General features: G+C 36.3%; 1 protein-coding gene across 6 annotated transcripts in view; it reads right to left on the bottom strand.

Annotated features, from left to right (window-relative positions):
• The window catches only part of CTNNA2 (catenin alpha 2), a 967,153-nt gene that overhangs the window by 643,497 nt on the left and 299,677 nt on the right, over nucleotides 1-23,979 (bottom strand). The window lies entirely within an intron of this gene.

The raw sequence follows: 23,979 nt of genomic DNA, 5'->3' as shown, positions 1-23,979 counted from the left end.
GAAGATAAAGTTAATATCAATTTCTAAGAGTATACAGAAGAATGAGAACAAATAAGAAGTAGAAAACACAGTCAGAGGGCTAGGAACACAACCTGAATATTATTTCCAGCAAGTCACGGGAGTGGAGAGACCGATGAAGTGTGTGATGACTAACTGCATGAAATAGAGAAGCAAAGTTGACTTTGTCCAATGGGGAACCTTTTTCTGCTCAAAATATGGACCAAGGTTAACCAAAGTGGAATGGTCTGCTGCAGGAAACGGGACACTCATCTTCTTTGGACATGTACACTCAGGGGTCTGAGGACCAGTGTGGTAGTGATGGAGTAAATGATCTTCTGGCTCTATATACAATTTAATTTGCCTACAAATATAACCTAAAAGCAAAAGAGAGTAAGTAGTTTTACTTTTGTCACTCTATCACCTGCTCTGTACCTACTCGGTGCCTAATAGAGTGCTTAGTTCTAAAAAGAGACTGGAGAAAATAAAAGACGCTTGCATGTTTTTTTTTAAAAAAAAACAGAATAGAAAATAACTGCTTAGTAATTATGAAATAGGTCTGAACTATAGGTTTGCCTTAACTCTCCAAAGCATCCTAAGGTGTTTACCGAAAGCCATGCTGGAAGCATCTGATTCTCCACATCCAGTTCAAATGTAAATCTCTGTAGCAGAGAAAACTTTTCAGACCAAGGACTATGAAATCCTGATGACTGAGCTCAAGCAGGTGACAAATTAGAAAAAAAGCAGCACCCACTAAACATAGACCGGGTCTGAGGTCCACTGGAATCTTGGATTCCTAGGAAATTAACTCACTGGTCAAAGCTCCCTTTTCAGTCTAGAGGCCAGTGCACCAGGGGGTGCAAACAGGAGCTAAGCTATTCCCACGTGCACTCTCCTAGATCTTAGAAAGAGGATGATTTTTACTTAACCCAGAATAGTGTTACTCAGATTCTGTCCCCTATGTCCTAGTAACCCTCCAAATAGTGTCAAAAAAAGCATGTGGAGGCCTTAGAATAATGCATATCTTTGCAGGGTCTGTCATTACAGGTGAGATGCCCAAAGGAAAGCGGAGGGGAGCACAGAAGTTCCTGCTACATCTGCTGTCTGTACTACAGCTGTATCAGCAGTGACTCTATCTAGTAGTGTCCATCTGAATTCTGTCTTCCACATTCTGTCTTCCTTTCTACTGCTTTTCAGTTGATGTATTTATAACATTTTTTTTACCATGTAACATGTATAAGTACTGATATTCTAATGAAAGAAACACGTGATCAAAATATAGACTATTTTCCTCTATGAAGATTACTAATTTTCAAAGAATGCTTTTATAGAAACCCATATTATAAAACATAACAAAAATTATTTGTTCTGCTTTGAGAACCATATATTGGCTGTTTATTATACTTTTGGACTAAAAATATAAAGAAGTGTCAATCTGGTAGATTGAGGTAAATCTGAACTCTGTAATAGGGCAATTGTAAAACAGTTTCTCTGCAGAATAGAGGAAAGTGTACTACTGTCATTAGAACATTATTTCCTAAATTATTTTCCATGGAACACTGAGCTTAGAGATGTGATGTTTTGACAAAAAAATAAATAAATAAATAAGGTTTTTTTGTGGCCAAATACGCTTTAGAAATCCTGCATCACCCAGAGCAAATTATCACATGAAATGCTTTGAGGAGTCCTGCATTAAAGAAGTCAGTTTAGTGTAGCATTTCTCAAACCTGTTCAAGTATAGAGAGAGTCCCCTTTAACATGCATGCATTATCTATGAGAACCTAGGGAACACACTTAGAGAAATGTGGCGAGAGAATTTGCAGTGTCAGCTGAACGAGCTTCCTACCTGCCATGGCCCGTGGCTGTCAGGAAAGTAGATGCACTGAAACATTGAGCTTAAAAAAACTCTGCATAAAAGTTACACTATTCATCACATTTCTAATGGAATTATTCATTATTTATAGATCACGGGGGAGATGCTTTTTAAAAAAATTTTCCCTGGAAAAGAAACAATAAATTTATGATATTCCAATCTATAGCTGTGGTGGAGATGGGGAGCACTGTAATGATGGATGGGAAAGGCTGAAGGGGAAAAGTCACTCAGGAGAGAGAAAAGGCATAAAGATAAAAGGCAGTCAGTGCTCATGTGCCTTGCCTGTGCCTGTGTGTGTGTGTGTGTGTGTGTGTGTGTGTGTGTGTGTGTGTGTTTTCAGAGAACTAGCCAGATCACAAACATGCTTTAAGAAATGAGAAAAGAATAAGACAACAAACAAAGAAAAACAAAAGCAAATCGAGCCAGGATCTCAAAGGAAAAGATAACAGTTGCTAAAGTAATAGGAGAAAAACAAACACCCAGAGCTGAATTCCCAGCAAGACATAGGGAGAAAGAAAGCCAAAGTGGAGTGAAGGGGGAGTATTTGCTTCTGCATCATAGGGGAGTGATTTTAAAAGGAAATACACAGGCAGATTCTCTTTGCTAGCATGCTTCAGGGGCATTTCGAGCAGCAAACAGATCGCCTTACTTCCCTGCAGCAGCAAAGCCTGGCCTCACCTCTCTGTGCAGCTGCCCTCTACTGGCAGGAAGGGACGCAGCAGCAACAGCGTCCAGGATCAAAACTCCCCTCCTTGGTCACTGAGGGCTTATTTCAAGTAGGTGACTTGCCAGCACTGGAAAAGGGAAAGGCCAAGGCTTCCTGTCTCCTTTTTTATGACAAAGGTGTGCTCCTGCAAGTGGACTTTATGCTGTTTCCAACTGTACCGACTTATTTTAATCCACTGAGATTCTACATTTTAAATATCCAATTCTCTTGTTTGCATTCTTAAATCTCATTTAATTCTTTTTAATCTTTTTGATCTTTCAGTTCCATCTTATATTGTCATTTTAGTTCATTTAAAAATTGTGGGCCTATATTTCTTTATCTTTTCCTTCTTTTTTTAAAATAAGACTTACTTTAATTTCATTTATCTTGTCTATTTTCATTCTGCTTATCTCATTTGCATATTTTATGTTTTGTAATTTTTACTTATGTTTCAGTAACATCTTTACTTTTAAAAAATGTTCTGGTCACTCTTACAGCTTATGGAGTGGCAACTGGAAAATGTGGCCTTAAAGACAGCAGCCACAACAATTCACCTTCAAGCAAAGAAGGTTCGGATTCCATTTTGCCACCAAGTCAGCGCTGTATCTGTCTCTCTAGTCCTGCATAACTAATGTCCCATTATTTCCCACGTTGAACTTAATTTTACCTTGAAATAAATCAGTAGACCATATAGTTCAAGACTACCTCCCAGAACAATACATTTACCTGTACCACACATACAATAGTTAGAAGAGCATTGCTTTTAAATCACACCTATCATCCATCCTCTCTACAAGTAGTTATATGATCTAAAAGTTCAGAACAATCACAGAACACTGAGTTATGATCGATGCAGGGTCCAACATGGTAGGAAGCAGCAGAGAGACTTCTATAAAAGTAAGAAGTTGAATACATTACGGATAGTTTGATAGGTCCACAATTCTGTGTCTCTGATATTACTATCTCAGTCTTACTGAAGAGGAAAACGATGCCAGAGATGTTATTCCATGGTCATTTTACCAAGAAATGAGGACACCAAGATTTGAGCACAGATCTTTTCGTTTTCGGTCCAGTGTTCCTTCCACTGTATCAGACTGCACACATTCAGTTGAAATGAGCTTTATAAATATATATTTCTTTAAAAAACTATGAAACTCTCCTAAATCAAATATAATGGCATAAGTATCATCTGTCTTACTGCCTTCTCATTTGTTATCAGGATTATCCTGCCTTTGAAATGCATAATGGAGAGTATAGTCATTCATTCGACAAATGAGTGCCAGTTACAATGGGTGTCTGAGGGCACAGACTGAATAATCCTTTATTTAAGAGGTTCATTGTCTAGTCAAAAATGAAAACAAAACATGTACAACCAATTGCAATTTGGAAAATATACTGATGATGTTAAGGAATGACTGAGTGGTGGCAATCTGCACAGTTGAGAGGTAGAAGGTAAAGAAATCTTTCTAAAGATGATTACTCCTCGGCTAAGATTTCAAGAGTGTAACACAGCAGGCCACACCAAGTCAGGGGCAGGAAAAGACAATGCAGACAGAACAGGAAGCGGGAACAAATGCATGTAAGTGAGAGAGAGCATGGTATAACAAGATTATTACAAGAGGTTTATTGAAGCTTAAGTGTAAAGCGTGAGTCACAAGAATGGTGCCTTGGGCATGCCCCCAAAACATCGCCTTCGAGAGAAACTTCTACATGAGCATCATTAGTTGACCTTCTCTATCTATGGCACCTGTAGATCCATCAGTTTCATAAGGAGCTACACTTGACCCCAGGAAGCCCTGTCAATCACTGAGCATGAGCAGGCCTTTCCTGCCCAATGGGGACTTCTACAGGCAAACTCTGCTCCTGCTTTGGATGCCCCATTGGCCTGAGATGCTCTCAGAATGGTGCTGAGGCTCGTCCCACAAGATGCTCTTTCTTTCTTTGTTCTCCTTTCACAAATGTTTGACCTGCACTACAGTCAAAAAGTTCTCTCAGCCTATTTTTACTAGTTGTTTCCCATTTTATCCTTCACAAGCAATTCCTCCTGACACGTCCAATCCCGTTTATCTTGGCATTTGCTTCTTCAAAGACCTGAAGGGACAAAAAAGGGAATAGGACACCAAGCAGATAAGGAGGGCCAAGCACTAAAGAGATTTCTATGCCTTGTTAAGAAGCTTTCACTCTGTGAAGAAGACAACAAAGAATCATCAAGAGTTTGAAAAATAGAAGTGGCATAATACTGTTTGGTTTTAGACAGTTTCCTCTGTCAGTTAAGGAAGTTGGCTTTGGCAGGACTAGAAGAAGGCAGGGTAGCAATTGCCAAGCTTTCTGAACCCAGAAGACAGGTGGAGAGACTGCAAGATTGTGTTGGTATAGGCAAAGAGAAGGGCACGTATCAGGACATATTTAGAATGTCAATCTGCAAAATATGGGCATGAAGAAGAAAGAGTCAAAACCTAAATTCCTAGTATGGGAAACATCAACAATGCAGACATTGGCAAACTCTATCATGGGCATTAGAGCCTCCTATTTTGTAAATAAATTTTTATTAGAATGCAGACCCATTCATTTACATGCTGTCTATGGCTCTTTTCAAGCCACAATGGCAGAGCTGAAAAGTTAGGACAGGGACTATATGGCCCACAAAGCTTGGAATATTTACTATCAGGCCTTTAAGAAAACATTTGCTGACCTTCAACAATTGTGATAGATGAAGAAAAGCAGGTTTAAAGTGCCTATGATTTATTTCAGTAGAAAAGGTTAGTGGAAAGTTGATTATAAGTCCATAAAAATCAGCCATGTATAAAGATTTAGGATGATTAGGAAAACCGCAGAAGTAGAAGTCATGAGAATATGATTCCCAAGTAGAAGTAACAGAATGAGAAGAGCCGTGAGCCCAAAATACAACACTGGGAACCCTTCAACGTATAACAGAGAAAGAGCCCATCAATAACACAGTAAAGAACAGTCAGAGAGATCTGACTAGACCCCGGAGGTTATACGGCCATGGTTGACAATGGCGAATAGCAAGGAGTTCTAAAAAGAGGGCAAATAAGATCAATACTGAAAATGTCCATTGAATTTGGATGCTAGGAAGTTGTTGGCAATTAATTGTGTGCTTATGTGTGTAAACCTGTCTGTGTACTGTACTTACATATTTATAAATATCTTAACCCAAAAGCTATATCAGGCTCAATGGAGAGTAACAACATAAGCAATGTCATTATCGTTGAGATGAAACAAAATCATTTTCAAACTCATAAAAAATTCAAATATTTTTCCTGAAGATTCTAGAAAATACAACTAGAAAAGAGAAAGAACTGAATGGTATTAAAATTAGAAAGAAGATAAAACTAGAGTTGACCTTGAACAACATAGGTTTGAACTGCACAGGTCTATTTATATGCAAAACTTGAAAAAAAAAATACAGTTGGCCCTCTGTATCCATAGGTTTTACATCCACAGATTCAACCAACCCAGGAAACAGTATTTTCGATCCACAGATGCAAAGGGCTTACCGTATGCATTGTTGTATGCCATTTTATATAAGGACTTTAAGCATCTGTGAATTTTGGTACCCATGGGGAGTCCTGGAACTGATCCCCTGTGGATACTGAGGGATGACTGTATTTCTAATTGCAGATGTTAAAACTGTTTATTTGGAAAAACTGAGAATTGACCAAAAACTTACAACAAATTAAAAGTTTTTTAATATTTTTTTTCATGAAGGTACTTATATTCATATGCAAAATCAATTGTCTTCATATATATAAGGGATATCAAATTGGAAGACCAAATTTACCATAAGAGGAATTGCAAAACAAAATGAAACACAATAAAACGCTCCTAGATGTCAATTATATATAGCAAGAAATGTGCGCAGAGAGGTGCACAATCGTCCACGCACATAGTGAGGGCAAAGGGCAGAGTCGGCATTGGGAGGCAGGGCCTGTCGCTCTGGTGTCTGTGATCCAGCCACGGAAAATTACATTGCTTCCCTCATGCAAGTTTCTGCACGCATGATGCTAAACACCATGAGGAATTAATAGGACAGCCATTTTCCCATCTCAGACATGAAAGCAGCCATAGCACATGACTCGTTCATACTTTACAAAGGTTTGGAACCAGTAAAATAGGACAAGGGATAAAGGCTCTAAAATGATACTTTATCCTATTTTTAATTTATCACCTGTTTCAAACAAGTCAAGAATGAGTATCCACTTTTTCTGTGAAGAAGAAAAACAAATATATCTTATTCTTTGGCTAGGAATTAGCCATTTTAAAGCTGATTTTGTATCTAATTGCACTCAAAGCACTAACTGAGCAAGACTGGCATGTCTGGGGCATAAAGTAATATGTTTAATTGCAGCTACATCAGTGGAAGGCTCTCGCATACACATGACACTAATGGGGTGGTTTTATACCCACAGATCAATTTTCCAAGTAGCCAAGAAACTGCTTAAAGACTAGGAGAAAATCTTATTTATTATTTTTAGAATTTATGGCTTTCATCATTAGTTAAATCCTTTAGAGAACTACTTAAGTCATCTCAAATGTATACAGAATTTTCAAAATGTCAAAAAAAGACAAGGAAGAAAACAATTTAATAATATAAAGTATGAACTGATTTAATCATTCGTTTTCCCAAATCTAATCTTATAAACCTGGAAAAAGCAAATGCTAGTGGAATAAGAAAGTCCTGTGGTTTTCTTTGTTGTCTGTGACTACCCTGTAAGATAAATGTGTTCTGGATTTTTACTACCTTCATAGTTCAAGGTAGCAACTAAGGAAAATAATAAATTGTGCTGCTCTAGCTCATAAAAATCAGACCCTCACCACCTGCTGTCCGACATAACTATTTCGAATCAAACAAGCAGAAGAAAATATAAATGTCAACATGCCCTTATCTAGTCATTCACTTTCATTTTTTAAAGATTTCAAGAAAAAAAAAAAAAAACCTCAAAGAGGAAAGTAACATTAGTCAAACTCATTCTTCTAAAGGAATATGTCGTTCCGATATGGAGTAATTAAAGCAATGAAAAACAGAAAACCTAAATGACAATGAATGTGTGAGTGAATATTAATTATTCTGAGCTCTACCCAGGAATAAGCAACAACGTGCCCATCTTCACTTCCTTTATTTTGCATCTCAATCATCACCCCATCCTCCCACTTACCTCTATATTTAAATTGTGTAATTTACCCTGTCTTGAAGTATAACTGGGTAAGTTTTACGTTTCACTGGTACCACAGCCCTTCCTTCCTTCCTCTTTCTCCCAAGTATTAAAGAGTCCTATGTCTTGCTAAATGGAGAAGGAGAGCAAAAGCATGTGGCTGGAGGTAACACTGCCCTAGCCTAAATGAAATCTGAAGTGCCTGAGTATGCTTTAATAAATCCAATCTTTGGTTTAGCTTAGAGCTTCATGCTGCCTTGGCCTTTTAGAAATGGCCTAGGCCACAAAAGTTTAGAGTCCCAGTGGGATCAAGGTTTGTTAAGGCATTAAATTTTATTTATTATATCATTTTTCTGCTCTGATACCATCCAAAACAAAATAATAATAAGTCCAGGCAATATTTGTTGATTAACCATTCACTACAGCGTCTTTTAAAACGTGTTTGTTATCCAGTTAAAAATATTTGGCTAGTGACCCCTGAGGCAGTCTCTCCCAGTTTCCCATTAAAATGTCTATAACTAGAGGAGGAAAAAATGGAATTTTACAGCACAGAAAATTGAGAATAAAAGACATCTATTGACAATGAGGCATGATCATAGTTCTGGCTCTGAATGATTTAAATACTTATTTTAAAGACTGAAATCTCAGATAAAAGCATAAATCAAGACCATTTTTTTAAATTAACTGAGGTTTCTAAATCAAAAGCATGTTATTTGTTCAGTTTTAAACACTTATTCTCCCTGTAGTGTATCAATAATTAACACAGATACATTTTCATCTTTCTCATTTTATGCCAAGTTCTCCCAGTGAGAATCTATCTTTACATGAAAAGTTTCTCTTGGCCTAATTGTGGTAACATTTGGAACAGAAAACACCAAGGACATTGAGTTTTAATCATCCATTTTTTATTAAGCTGCAGAAAACTGCTAACCTCCATTTTAGAGTTGTCTTAATTTTAAAATGGCATAGTATCTTATTGATTTCTTAGTTCTCAGGTATATACTTAAAAATAAACTAACTATGCCATTTATTCACTTAAGATGTTATTTGTAATCACAGTTCAGTTTAATCAGAAATAAATGAGAAAGATGATGACTCAATTATACAGCACTTTTTATTCTCAGATATTCAATGTTTTTTTTTTTTTTTTTAAAGAGAAATCTAAGACAACATTCATTTCATATTAGAGGACAAACTGCTGTTTAAGACAGTTCTTTACCAAAGATGATGGAGGGAAAAAAAAAAAAAAAAAAACGGGTGAGAAAGTCTGTAAGTTAGCTCCTCCCGGCTGGTGTGATCTAGTGGAAGCCAGCTTCATTTCCCCAAACTCCTTCATCTGTGTGTGTTGCTGAGTCGCTGTGGGGCACTTCCTGAGCACAACTGCAAACTCTGACAAGGACACTAGTTTACAACTAATTATTGTAAAGCAGGGCAAAGGTAATCACCCTTAGCATCACATGAATTAATTAGGAAACTAGTGTCCAAAATGCATTTAGTCAAATTGAGTCTTTAGAGGGTCAAACAGAAAATTTGTTTTACTCGTTTGCTGAGAACACTGTCATATTATCTCTTCATTCTCCCTGAACTCTCTACATCATAAACCATTTTTTTTAAATTGTCTTTCATCCTCTTTGACCTTTGTGCGGTACTTACCACAATTTAAAGCAATCCACTCTTTAAGCCTCATTGAGCTTAACAGGTCCCTGCTTTACTGTGGTTCTTCTCGTACCCCTCTGATGACTTCTTCTCCCAGCTCCTCCCCAATCCTTCTGCTTCGATCTACCCCACTACTTGGTATTTCTCAAGGTCCTGCTCCTTGTCCTCAGAAGTTCTCCAAATATCCTATTTCTTGGAGAGCTCAATTGCTCCCATGCCTTATTCATCACTTGCTTGTGAACAAGAATTCCAGTTCCACGTCCAGTCCTGACCCTCTTGAGACTCAGCCCCACAGCGACAGCTGCACACCGGACATTGCCAGCTAGAGGTCTAATCACCACCTCAACTATAATGCGCATAAGAACAAACTCTTCATCCACCTCCAAAGCCTAACACCTCATTTTAATGGAGGAAAAATAGAAGCCAGAAGAAAATGAGAAACCACAATCTCACTTCATTCTCTTAGTGCACCAATGGGAAATTAAAACTCAAGAGAAATCCTCACTCTCCAAATAAAAGAGGAATTGAATACACAGGGTAAGTGACTTGCTGAAAGCCACTTGAGATTTTCTGACTCTAAAGCACTTCTGCTTGCAACCTCATTCTCTCAGGTACTTTTGTTGAAAGATCAAACATCAGTGTCACCTAGTACCAGGCTGAAATAGTACAGAGTTGGATGTCTAGGATTAGAATTCTGGCTCCAACTCCTAGCTCAAACTTCTAGCTGAGCAGGTTGCTTAAATGATGAGTGTCTCAATTTCTTCATTTGAACAATAGGAATAATATCAGTATCTATACTACAGGGTTGCTGAGAAAATGAAATAAGATAATACATGTAAAGAGCTTAGAAGCACATATAACACATAAAAGTAATAAATTTTAACAATAAAGTCATTTTAAATAGCTCCTTTTATCTAATATTTTATATTTCCATGGTTATTCCACCCCTCACCCCTCATTCAAGATACCATCACCTCCCATTTAGTCCATCATCAAGCTTTAAATTGACCCCCTTTCTTATATAACTTTTTTTTTTCCTAACAGATCACTTAAAACTCTGCTTAATTATAGTACCTTCCTGGCCCAAAACCTCCAATGATTCCCCTACTACCTATAATCAACCATCTGACAACCTATAGATGCTGCAACTTTATCCAATTATTCTCCGATTCTATTTTTATCATTCCTTTTGTAAGATACATCGCAATTCCCAATAGAACTAAGCATTTTTCATCCAACTCTCAGGATTGAGATGCCATTTTTAGTAGGTATAGCCTAAAGAAACAGAAACTCACATTCATTCACTTCATATTTAAGATCTCTGGCCTTGAAGATTCTCAGTATTCTGGCACCAGCCTCTGCCCCTCAAACTCTATCTCCCTGGACTCTACATGAAGCCCTGGTTCCAGTCAAAGTGGTCTCTGACTGCCTCACTCCACTGCAGGAAGCTTCATGTATTACTGTGGTATTAGTTCTTCTCTACTGAATATTTCAGCACCTTCCTCCCTGCTGCTTCTCTGAAGCCCACATTGAGCCTACTCAGGGCTATCTTCGACTCTGTAAAAAGGCTCTCTCCTTTAAGTTCCATTATTGAACTCCTTATAGCCTATCATTCAGCTCACCTATCTGGCTCTTGTCCAGCATGACCACATGTTGTTAGTGGTGGTATGTGTATGAGTATGCATGTGCATGTACATTTGTGTGTGTGTGTGTGTGTGTGTGTGTGTGTGAGAGAGAGAGAGAGAGAGAGAGAGAGAGAGATGAAGTCATCAATTAAAATGTTTTCCTACACTTTGGTATTATTCTACTGCATCCAGCTAAGTGCTTCTCATATAAGTAGTTGATAAACATTTGCTGATAGCAGATTTAGGGTTTATGAACAAAAATGTTCATTTTCCAAATTTTATCAAAAGGCTTCTGGAGCACAATAGGGGACCACAGTGAATTTAGTATCTGCAGATTAATACACAGCTAGGGATGCACATTTTGGTCAACAGTGCTTTTTGATGTGGCTCAGTGAGCTTGAGACGCAGAACTATCAGAGTGGGCACAGCACCTATCATGATGACAAATGTTAGTTCTGCTTTTAGTGTGAGGCAGCCAAATCCTCTGGTTGGTGTACCACCACTATAAAATCCTTGATCTGATTTATATATATAAAAAAAAGTACTTTATATTTCCATACAGTCTAAGCTAAACCAATAGGCATTTATAATGTGTGTATTTAAGTATACATACAGTGTATATATGTGGAGAGAGGAGTACTATTTAAAGCAAGTGTCAGAGAAATGAAAACCCCATAGATATTTCAAAGTCTCATATGAAGGTTTGATTAAAGCAGAGTTGGTAAACAATGGCTCATGAGCCAAATTAGGCCTCTATCCATTTTTATATGCTTTTACAAGTTTTTACATTTTTAAATACTTGAAAAAAAGTGGGCCTACCAATGTGTTACGGTTCTAACAAAAATTTTCCTCCTTGTTACATCATTAAAGAGTAAAAAAAAGGCAATGTTGTTTCTGATAAAGAATTGCATATTAGGAAAAAAAAAAGAGCAAAAAGGTAAGCAGTCATGGGGAAAAATGAAGATATGGCATGAGCCCAATAATCCAGCAACTGAATAATTAGTCACTGGATTATCAATGGTGAAAATTTTTTTTTTTATGTTTTATAACAGAAGAAACAAACTTTTTATCCAAGAAATTATTTATACTCTATGTCTGTCGTTTAGAAAGCTAAATGATTTATTTAAAAAAGAAAGCCAATTTATACTTCTCAGAAGCAATTATGACTTAATTGTTATCAACCTAATAAATGACTAGGTAATTTCCACAAACTGGTTATACACTCAAATTTCATGTCTGATGAAAGAATAATTCTATCAATAGTCTGAAAATATGAAAAGGAAATTGGTTCATTGGCCACAAGGGAAATGCATACACCTTGAGTATAAACTCATCTACCTTTTTCCAACTATTTTTAAATAGGCAAATTAAGGTGGGAAAGAAACAGTTTGTGTCTCACAGGAATAATGTGCATATGTTAATTGGGTTTCAAGAAACATAGCATGACTTGAAAAAGTATTCTTTGTGCTTAATGAAGATATCATGTTCTCTTTTGAACTCTGAATTTTGATGTACATCTGTTGATGTTGATTTAAATTATACAGGTTTTTTTGGTACAACATTTTGTATAACACCTGTGAAGGGTTAACACAACCAAGAAGATAATGGATTCCCAATGGAACAATAGAATGTTCGTGAACTCACAGAATGTTTATTGTAGAGAAGTTGATATGTGATGTGGCAACAGTACAGAATGCTGAGAATAAATCATAGGTGAATAAACTAAATAGTCACCTAGATCAGAACAGGGAGCAAATTCATTTATGTATTCATTCAATAAAGATTTAGTTTATGTCTAGGCGCTAACCACACAGATAAGGGTATGTGCGAGACCTAGGATGTACAGACAACAGGCAATGAGTGAATGAAACAGCAATTGTATGTCTTAAGAATAATGGATAGTTAATTATGGCAGGACATAAAATGAAAGGTGAGAGAAATGAAGATAAGAGAAAAAAGAGGTAGTCAGGGGCCTACTGAAATGATTTGATATCATTTTAAGAACTTTAAAGTTTATCTTGATAATGGAATTTCACTGGTAAATAATCCATAATACCTGATAGGCATTTTGGAAAAGCTAGACTGACAGAGATAATAGAATATCAGGGGGAGAATTTGGGAGGGGGGGCGGGGCAACCAGTTAGGAAGTAATTGCCATGATCCAGACAAAAAAATAAATAAATAAATAAGGGACTGAATAAACCAGTGGCCATGAAGACAAAGGTGAGAGGACCAAATGATGAGTTATAAAAAGACCTGAATTCACAGGATTTCAAGATTAAGTGGAGAGGAAAATAGATAAAACTCTGTTTTTAGATTTCATGGCTACATTCAGAAAGGTCATTCCTTGAGCTGAAACAAAAGCTAAAAGTAGAACAAAGTTAGCCTTGACAAAGGAAAAACACTAGATTTAGTTTAAGAACTTGTTAAATGCTTAGAAGTCATCTAAATTAGCATGTCACAGATACAGCTGGACAGAGATCTAGACCTCAGGACAGATGGCTGAGACCAAACAAACAGATGTGGAATACATGGGACCCCAACAGCTGAGGCCCTTTAGCGAGAATGGGGTGCAGGATTGAACTCTAGGGAAAAGCCACACTTAGGTGGTAGGAAAGAGTAGGAAGCCAAGGAGATGGGAGACGTAATGGTCAGAGGCGGGATAAAATATGAAACAAAATAGTTTATTCATAAAATATTACCTTGGAGAAAAAAGTAGTTTAAAGAAAAAGATGCCTTAGCCTGACAAGAATTATTCGACAAGCTAAATCTACAGAAGTAGCACTTTCGAAGGCAGATGGTTTAATAACTTTTATTTAAATTCATCGAAATCCAAGATAAAATGTATGGATTTAAACCTAAAGGCTAAAGCACATAGCAAGCTCGAAGATACATCATATTATTAATTATTATTATTATTATTATTATTATTATTGTTAATTATCATCATCATCGATTTTGCACTATCAATTCCTTTTCTTCCTCCTTAAATGTAAATAGGTTTGACAGCAATTGTAACTAAAAGCAACTGGCTCATTTTGCCTCATCTGCATTCCAGAGATACTATCATCCATTCATTCTTTCATTCAACAAATGATCACCAAGAGCTTACTGTGCACCAGGCAATGTTAGGCACCAGGAGTAAAACTGCTACCACGAAATAAATTTTTAAAATGGGACATATTTCAAAAAAAAAAAAGTGTGAATTAAAACATGAAGAAAATGGACATCTGCTATTTCTTTTTACTATTCATGAAAACTCCATGTGGAAAGTCATAGACCAGAGCTTGCCTGTAAAACAGAATATTGTTACTTTTGAGCAATCTGCCACCTACAAAAGTGCGGCTCTGTTAGCCTTCTTCCTTAAATGAACATTATCTACCTCAGTGTGCAGTATTAATTGTTAGAATGTTCAAATGGTTCCCTTAGGTGCTTTCACTTTATCTATATTGCTGTGTTCTTTTTCCAATGAGACGCCTTGCTCTACCTTACAACCATCCACCCTCTGCCCTCTCCAATGTCCCACTCAATGTATGAATTACCGGTTCGCCTCTCTCTCCCACCACTTATCTCAGTTCTGCACATGGCAGCCTGTAAGGCCTGTGCATGTGAGGCCTGCAGTACCTGGCAGCAGGTCTGAACCGTATGAGTTTAAACCAGTAACAGTATGAGTGATTTTGCAATAGCTATTTATCTCAGTGTTCTACTCCTGTCTGGCAGCAGTGAACTGATGAGAAAATTGGCCTTTCCATACTATAATTTATGAAGTTGTGCAAAGATTAATTAAGTAGGGCACAGAGATGGAAAGTTGCTAAAGATTCACAAAGGATCTCTCCGCTTTGCCCCAGTTTGTCCCTGCACAAGGATGGACACCCTTTCTGAGTGCTGATTTTGAATGACTTACTGCTTATCTAGGAATGCAAACAGTGGTTAGTAAAGGATGACTATTTTATAATATGAAGTAATTATTCACTGATAAAATTTATCTATGTACTACTGGTATTTGCATAATTATAAATGGATAATCATTAAACAAAAAGCATAAGAGATTTAAAATAACAACAAAGAACAAACTACAGAATTAGGATTGCTGATATGAGCAAAACAAATAGATAGTAAACCAAAGTTATTAGCAATGATTTGGGAAACAATTTTTTTGAAGGTTTTGGGCCAAAAACTGATACACAACAATTTATACCTTATTTCCTAGCATCGTATTCACCAATAATGAATCTTTTATTTACTTTTTGAAGTGTGTGGCAATCTAACCACTATACATTACTTATCTTTGATGGTAAATATCTAAAACTGCAGAGTCCATTATGAGGGGTTGGTTAATATTAATTAATTTTACAATATAACCTTTGTTAAAGTAATAACTTTTGAAACTTAATATCTCTAACTTTTAACCAAAGGGGTTTATTTAAAAAAAAAAAATAGTGCAAAGAAGAGGAAAGTATCTATTTCACACCAGCACCATGGCTAACATTTATGTAGTGCTTGAGTCAGCCATTCTACAAAGTGTTTTGGTATACACTTTCATTAATTCTCACAACAAACCTATATGGTCACATTAGACCATGCTACCGTGGGATGGGATGGGATGGAATGAAAGCCTACAGACCTGCTCAAGCCAAGAGGTAACCAAGACAGTCTCACTGGAAATACAAGGACCAAGAGCCTCCTCAGCTTCCAGCCTCATATATAACAGTTGCTCCTGTAATGAGTGGGGACACAGGAAAGAAGTTTAAACTCTCTTCTATGTAAGCAGAGCAGAAGAGAGGCAAGGACATTTCTGGTTTTTAGAAAGACATCTTTAGTGACAATATGAAATAAAAAAGAATGAAGGGAAAAAAGTAATACCAAGATGACCACTAGTGTAGCCCTCAGTGATCAGAAAAAGCTTAAGAAGTGTGATTAAGATTATAGAAGATGATATTTTCATACAGACTGATGCACATATATATTTTGGGTCCTTTCAAAAGGACCAATTAAAACAGAGACCTGGGAAACAAGCAGTGTCAGCTCTTGAATTTCTTCACAGAACAGTTTTAGGAAAGGGGAACTGGTTGAGAGTAAGACAGGACCTGTCTTGAAGCTGCATCTGCATAACAGGCACATTCTCTTACTCAGATTGCATGATTATTGCCATCATTTCATCCTTTGTCCCACCCCTTTCTGTCAGTCCCTCCTCTTCCTTCCAGGTAAACTATAAGAAATCTTCAGAGACCACTAAATCTGAACAAATATGATATATAATGTGAAGCGAAGGGTGGTTTTCACTGTATCAGAAGCTAGTAAAGCATTGAGAATTCCCAAATAACATAATGTATAAGCTTACATGCTTCATGTTAGCACTGGACTTGTGCATTCTCACTTTAAGATTCACCCCTAATCTAAGTGGTAATTTAATCTCTGCTTGAGATTCCCCACCCTCCGCCTCCATGATGTAGAATTGCCTACCTCTCAAGATTGCTTATTCTTTGGCCAAAACTTCTTTGGCAGCTGTTCTGCACTAGGGTGTAGATAGGGTCAAGGGAGAACATACGGCATTATTGAATCTGCAGCTACTGTCAAGTGACATTAACAGCTTTTTCACACCAGGAACTGTTCCCTAAGGCTTTTCAAGGGAATAGCTTCATGATTGACTTTGGATGGAAGATATTGAGAGTGAGGAGAAAAACCTAACTAGCATTTATGAGTGTCTACCACATATTAGGCATCTATGAATGTTTGTCTCATAAATTATCATCACAAACTTGGGAGTCAACATTATTGCCCCATTTTATAGATAAACGGAAGCAGAGAGGAATGTGGTTGGAGTCAAACACGAGCTCATTTTATTTGCCCTGCACCATGACGTCCTGTTTGTACACTTACATGACCAGTGTGACCAGGACAACACAGGACTGTTATGCTCAGTTATTCAGCTGCCTGACAATTGTACTGCTACGTGTACCTCTGTGGATAACTGTGTCCCTGCAGCCTTAGCTCGATGAATGTATGTCATCCGAACAAAACAACATCAGAGAACATATTTTTTCTGATTATATACATTAGGAAAATGAACAATGAGACTCAACAGGTTATAGTAAAGTTTCTAGAATTTGCTGCTAGAGATAAAGTTATGGAAGTATGTTAAAGGAGTTTTGGTTGAGAAATTAAATTAAGTGTTTTTTTTTTGGGGGGGTAGGAGTTATGTGTGTGTGTGTGTGTGTGTGTGCGCGCGCGCGCGCGTGCGCATGCACGTTAACTTCACCACTAAATCTAACTAAACCTTATAAATGAGTACCAAGTATGTCTGCAGTACCATGAGGAGCACATGAGAAGGGGAAGATACAATCCTGGAGACCAAGAAAAGACAAGTACTACTAATATAAGAAAACAGGAAAGAAAGTAATACTAAAGAGGTAAATATTTTAAATAAACTGCACTTTTCACCAGTAAATAGTTCACTAGATAAAAGGACTTATCTGTTTCCAAATTTTAAAGTATGACTAATAAATAAAAGATAATCAAAATGATATTTGCCATCACACGTTTAGATAGTTTAGATATCAATATATCAATTGATAATATGTGATATTGACATGATTATTATATGTGATAATTACATCAGTATTATATTTAATATTAATTAGTTTAAATAAAAATAAACTCAGACCCAGAGAATATGTTAATATTCTCAAAGGAAAAAATTATCCTCATAAGGAAATACATAGGTTTCTACATGTCCCCTTGTGAAAGGAAGTAATACAAGATTGGAAAGGTAATAATTTTGATTAAAGACAACAGAGAGGCAAACAAATGAGGATTTGATTGCAATTTTAAAAAATATTTCAAATCTTATTCTGTTATTTGCTTAATGATTTGTTTTTAGCTCCACATTTACTAATTGAAATATAGAAAATTAAATAGTTCTGGGATATTTCCTTGGAATAATTATTTTTCAAAAGCATAATAGAATGGTAAATGACACTATCAGAAAATACTCCTAGGCTTATAATATCTTAAACAGCTAAAGCTGTTTAGAAGCAAGAAGATATGGGAGGTGTCGATATCCCAGCATAAGATTTCTGGACAATAAATGATGATAATAGATAAACAGGTCCCAGAGGGATATAGCCTGGCTCAGGAAGCAGTGAATTCGCTGTTCCAGATGCTGGCTGCCCGGTGCCCACTTGGCCAGCAGAACCACCCTCAACTCTCCATCCTACCTTGAGTTTCCCCTCTTCCTACAAACTCATCTGCATCTGCATTCATCTTCAGCACCTTCCCATGGCTATAAAAATTTCCAAAAAGGATTAACGTTACTTTCATTGCATAACATTAGTGTACAAAAGGCTTCCATAAGCAGACTAAAATTCTCCAATGGCAGATTACACCCTGTCCATATTTGCATCAACTGGGTTTGAGCCCATAGTATGTATATACTTAGTGCTGTACTACGTTTAAGGTATAGACACCTACTAGAGTTTTTTAATGTTCTGTTTGGCCACCAGATGTCACTATAAGATAAAGAATGCTAACACCACTGCTTGTTTCTCGCTAGAAGGGATTAAAAGGTAATTTCAATGAGTTTCTTTTGCGAGAATGCAAAAGGAACATATAGATTCAGAAGTCCATTAGGAGAAGATATGGTGAAGAGCTGAGAATTGTTGGGTCCTACGAACCCCAGTGATTGATTCTACGTCCTACCAAATTGGAAAATCTGTCTCCACTTTTTGAAAAAAGATTTTTTTGTTGTTTTTAAGACATTAAGTAAAATGAGTATACTAAGCACATACTAACAGGAGCTCAAATAAACAGAAACAGCTTAAACTAAATTAGGAAAATCCTAGATGTTGTAGAATTCGGATTAAGAATGTTCAAAATATATACCTGCATGAATTACTCAGCATTTAATGAACAAATTGGTGGTTATGTAAGTGAATAAAAACCTGAAAAAAATCAGTACATGGAAGTTATATCATGCAAAAACACAATTTCCTACAAATGACTGAAAGTTCTAAAATTTCATATTTGGAATTATAAAAATGTTTGGTCTTATTAACTAAAGCTCACTGTACAAAATTCTAATTTTTGATAAATAAAAATAAAAAGTATGGTCCTCAAGTCCTATTGATTCTACTCCTTCAATATGGTTCAGATTCATCCACTTCTTCCCATTCCTGCAATTTCAGACCTTCATAATGTCTCAACGCTGATCACTCTCACTGTCCTGTGGCTTTGTCCTTTTCATATTTATTTGCCACCCTGCAGCCAGAGAGATCTTTTAAAAACAAAAATCCGGCTGTGCATTTCCATGCTTTTATCACCAGCAACTTTCTAACACCCTCTGGTTGAAGCCTCCTTGGAAGGCCCTTGAGGCTCAAATCTGCCTCCAACTCACCCACTTAGCCTGATTTTTTTCTCATTGCCTCGGGCTCCATCCGGGGCGGGGGGGGTTGAGGGGGGGGAAGATTAATTTATGTACTTTCTACCCACCAGACCTCTATATGCAATGATGTTCTTTCAACCTGAGAAAACACTCCCATTCACATTTCATCATGTTAATTCCTACTCATGCACCTTCTCCTCTAAAATTCTTCTAGGATTTCACTCTCCCTAACCTTATCCCCAGGATACACACGGTACACTAGGTCCATACTAGGTAGGTAAGTGCACACTACAGCACTTCTGGAAGCTGCTTACTAATCATTTTTCCTTTACATTTTGCATACCTTTATTTTTATTTCTCACTTAGTAAACTATAAGCTCTAAATGCATAATCTTAGCTATCCTATGGCTAACCTGTATTGCAAGGCCTAGAAATGTTATCTCGGTAACCCCAGGTCACACATTCTTAGTTATCTGCAGAGCTGGGAGTAAGATCCAGATACCATGATCTAAACCCTGGGCTCTTTCCAATGTCCTGTGCTTCCTCCTAGGGCCATTAAGTAGAAAACACTTCATAGTAATATAGCAGAGATTATTAAAAAACACTAATTAAAGTATTAAAGAAAAAGACATAGTAACTGTACAGATGCTAAACCTGTGAAAATATTAGCATGCATTTAATAAGCAGAAAATTGCTGAATTTGCCTGCTCCATCTTTTTAGTATCTGAATCAGGAATCTGAAATTGCTTTCCACAAGCTAAATGATCCTGCTTACTGGTCTTCATTTCTATGCATCTGGCCTCCTGCTTGCTAATTTCTCTAGAACACTAGCAACATCTCGTATTTTCCTTATCGGTGTGTTTAAAGTATTTTGACAGGACCCTCTCCTCTCCTCTATCCACCTTCAATCTAATGTAATGTAATATGCAGGAAACTTATAGTATCTGTAACCTATCATGGGCATTCACAAGACATCTTCATTCAGAATGACTTCATTGAATGTTAAAGAAGGAGATGAGAGCTAGAGTAAGCCTCTCTGATAAATAACTATGCTGGTTTCCTCAGCAAAAAAGAAGATTAGAACTAGAAAGGGATTGAATGAGATGCTCTGTGGAAATTTACTTCTCCAAGGAGACACTCCTTGCCTGATGTTCTTGAAACCAGGAATCAAGGAATACCTTTAAGAACCACTGAGCCAGCTGGAATACAGGTTTGTAGCTCCTTAAGGGACAAGAGCTTCCACAGGAAGATTATCTGGGCCTAGTAATAACAATAAGATATCATTACCTCAATATTCAAAGGCATTAGAGTGATATTTGGAGTAGGAGGACAACAGAAAAACAGTGTAAGTGTAGTCTTAGGTCATGTGTTCGAGCTTCTGACCTAAGTTACCTATTTAGCAGTCCAGCTCTCCACTGCAGCTATATTCTAACCCTGGATCCCAAATCCTATTGTCAGGTATCCAGAGAGCTCCTGTCCATGTCCCCTAAATGAGCTAGATCTTGCTGTGAAATGATTGCTACCACCTTAAATCTCGCTGCTTGACCTCATTCTTTGGACTAGAGCTCCTAGATTATCTTTGTACACCCAAGAAGAGCACAGGGTGGGATAACCCCTGGGCAGTGACCACTGGAGCATGGGAATGCTCCCCAGAGGACAATTCTCTCTTCATTACAGTTCACCTAGGTCCCCTAACCATGTCAAGTACAGGTTGTTACTATCCCCATTGGCCTGTGATTCAAATGCCCCACATTCCAACATTTCCAACCACTGAATACCAGATTAGCAAGATCGAGAAAACATATTTAAAAAATAGAAGGAGGAAAAAAAAGTTAGAAAACCTAAGAAGATACAGAGGGGTTATGAACAATTAGGTAGATGTAGGAAGGACAACTTACACAGAGTTGATATGTCATGGTGACATATTTCAACTCAATGTGGTTGAGACCAAATTGTCCTACTTCTAAAATATGGATATTTAAATCTTACAAGTTAGAAATAATACAGAGAAAAAGCATAGGTAATGCTATTATAAATGTGCCCCTGCCCCACACTTCCAAAGTTGAAGGAGTTAAGAACTAGAAAATAAAAGCACATAGATTTCATAACTGAATTCAAAGATCTTCAGTGTCACAAAGGAGGGGCAGGAGTATGGTTAGAAGGCAAGGCTGAAAGAGGTGGGAGCCAGCCAGCAGCCAAGAAACGGAAGGCAAGGACTAGAATCTACTTTTTAAGGAACTCTAAAAATAAAGTGAAATGTGAGAATACGGTAAATCTGGTAGCCTAACACTTTTTGTAGAAGAGAAATACATTTTCTATAGGCTGAGGGGATGGAAAAAGAGAAAGAGAAAGAAAAACTGAAGGTACAAGAAAAAGAAAATTATTAATCAAGCAAACTCCCAGGGCAAGTGGGAAATGAGGGAAGCAGAATCACAAGTAAAAAATTTAGAGTTAGAGGAATGTGAGATAATGTTTATTGTCAGATTTAAAAGAAAACATTAACTTAAAAAGGAAAGAGCTATTGATTACAAAGATTGGGTCATGAATGGTATGAATTTCTATTTTTATAAAGTATTTTCATCTACAAAAGCAGCTCCAAAAAACAAGCTATAGTATATTCTCATCGCTTTAATTAAAATAAAGATATTCTGTACTAATAACTTTTAATTTCCTTCTCTTCCACTCTTGAAAATTTTGACATTGTAATATGATTGTCAAAATTGACATTGTAATATGATTTACTTCTGAGCAGTCATTAGATTTTTAAAAATTCTTTTCAATATTCCTTAGTAGTTTCACTAGATAAAAATAACCATCTCAAGCTGCCACATTTTAAATAGAAGCTGATTTTTCCATTAGTTAGCAATCATTTAACTTTTTGCTTTTGTATTTTAAGAGATGCTCTTACAGTTTTAAGTTGTTAAAATAAAATGTTTTTTTCTTCATTCTTGTGCTTCATAAATCATTATATCAATGATTCATGAAGATAACATAATAGTGTCAAAAAATAAGTCACCAAGCACTGAGCCACAAACATAAATACCCAGATAGAAATCAATCCTATAATTTAGACAAATGAATATAAAAGTACTAATTTTTACCTTGTTCTTCATCAACTATCAAACTCTCTGCCACTTCTGCATCCTACCGCCCATAAAACTGGGTTTGCCACATTCATTACTATTAATACAAAATATTATTCAAATTCAACATTAGGGGATGTTAGCTAGGCTAACTATGAAAATATATTTTGTGTTTCTATAGTTCCTTTAAGTTCAGGATCTCAAAGATACTTCACTTTTAAAAATTTCTATTATACTGGGAAGCCGTTAAACCAAGCATCAGGAAGGGATATTGTCAGAGAAGTAAGCCACAGAAAATTTGAGTGAGTTTCCCATTCAGTGCAATATCAATTTGTTTAATATCTAAGAATAATGTTTAGGATTTGAGACAGATGCCTGTGAATTCTAAATCAATTTCAAATTAATATGCCTGGGAAATTAAAAAACACCAAAGTATTCATTATGCAACTGTGGAAAAGAAATGTATAATTCTGTTACACAGTAAAGAGAAATGAAACATTATTTTTAGTAAAGAATTTCAAATATCATTAAGGACTGTCTAGGTTTGCTAGTGTCAGCAATGATGAAAAATCTACAATTGGTTAATTATATTATATCCTGAAATGTTTAATAATACTTTATTAGCATTACTACTTTTAAGAAGGTACTAAAATTAATTGCATTTTTTAAATGACAACTTTTAGGGGATTGTCAAATGAAATTACTGTCTACAAAGTGCCAATTTAGACAGCTTCACATGTTGATTTTTGTCAACCCGAGAAATAAAATTTTAAACATTAGATAATACTTTATCTATTAACATAGCTCAAGAACCAGTATACATTTAATAATTAAATATTACTTGATTGATATACTTAGTTAACAGAATATATGATTACGTAGGTATCATAATATACTTAGTTAATGTAATAAGTAATAAAAATTACTTGGCTTATATATATAACAATATGATAATTAAGGAATTAGTTAATATACCATGTTTTATACAAAATACATTGCTATATTATGTGTTAACCTCCCAAAGCCTTATTTGTCCAACATGAGAAGATATTACTATAGTAAAACAGTTGAGTTTAAATATGTCCACATGCTTTGCTAATAGATTTTTCCCACAAGCCCTTAAGCTTTGTTTTGTTTTGTTTTGTTTTGTTTTATGAATCCAAAGCCCTTTGTAAAACTCTGGTGAGAACTTGATTGTTAACTTCAGTTTGAGTAAAAGCTCCTTTGATAAAAGTGATCTGGATGCAGAAGATGGAAGCCAGAGTCACCACTCTCTTGGGGAGAAGAGGGCAGCAGCTGAAGGGTCTGGTTCGTCCTTTAAAAGAGTTCCCTCTCTGCTATATTTCTACTGTATCGCCATGTGCTCAGTTAGATTTTATTATTTACTTTTGATTATAAAATAAGCTACGATTATAAAAATTCAATTATGTCGAAAGATAACAAAATACTCTACCTATTCTTAATTTTAAAAAGTACCATTTCATG

Source organism: Rousettus aegyptiacus, unplaced genomic scaffold, assembly GCF_014176215.1.
Source record: "Rousettus aegyptiacus isolate mRouAeg1 unplaced genomic scaffold, mRouAeg1.p scaffold_m13_p_7, whole genome shotgun sequence".
NCBI lineage: Eukaryota > Metazoa > Chordata > Mammalia > Chiroptera > Pteropodidae > Rousettus > Rousettus aegyptiacus.
The sequence above is the reverse complement of the archived record's forward strand: the minus strand, read 5'-3'. Positions and strand labels throughout refer to the sequence as shown.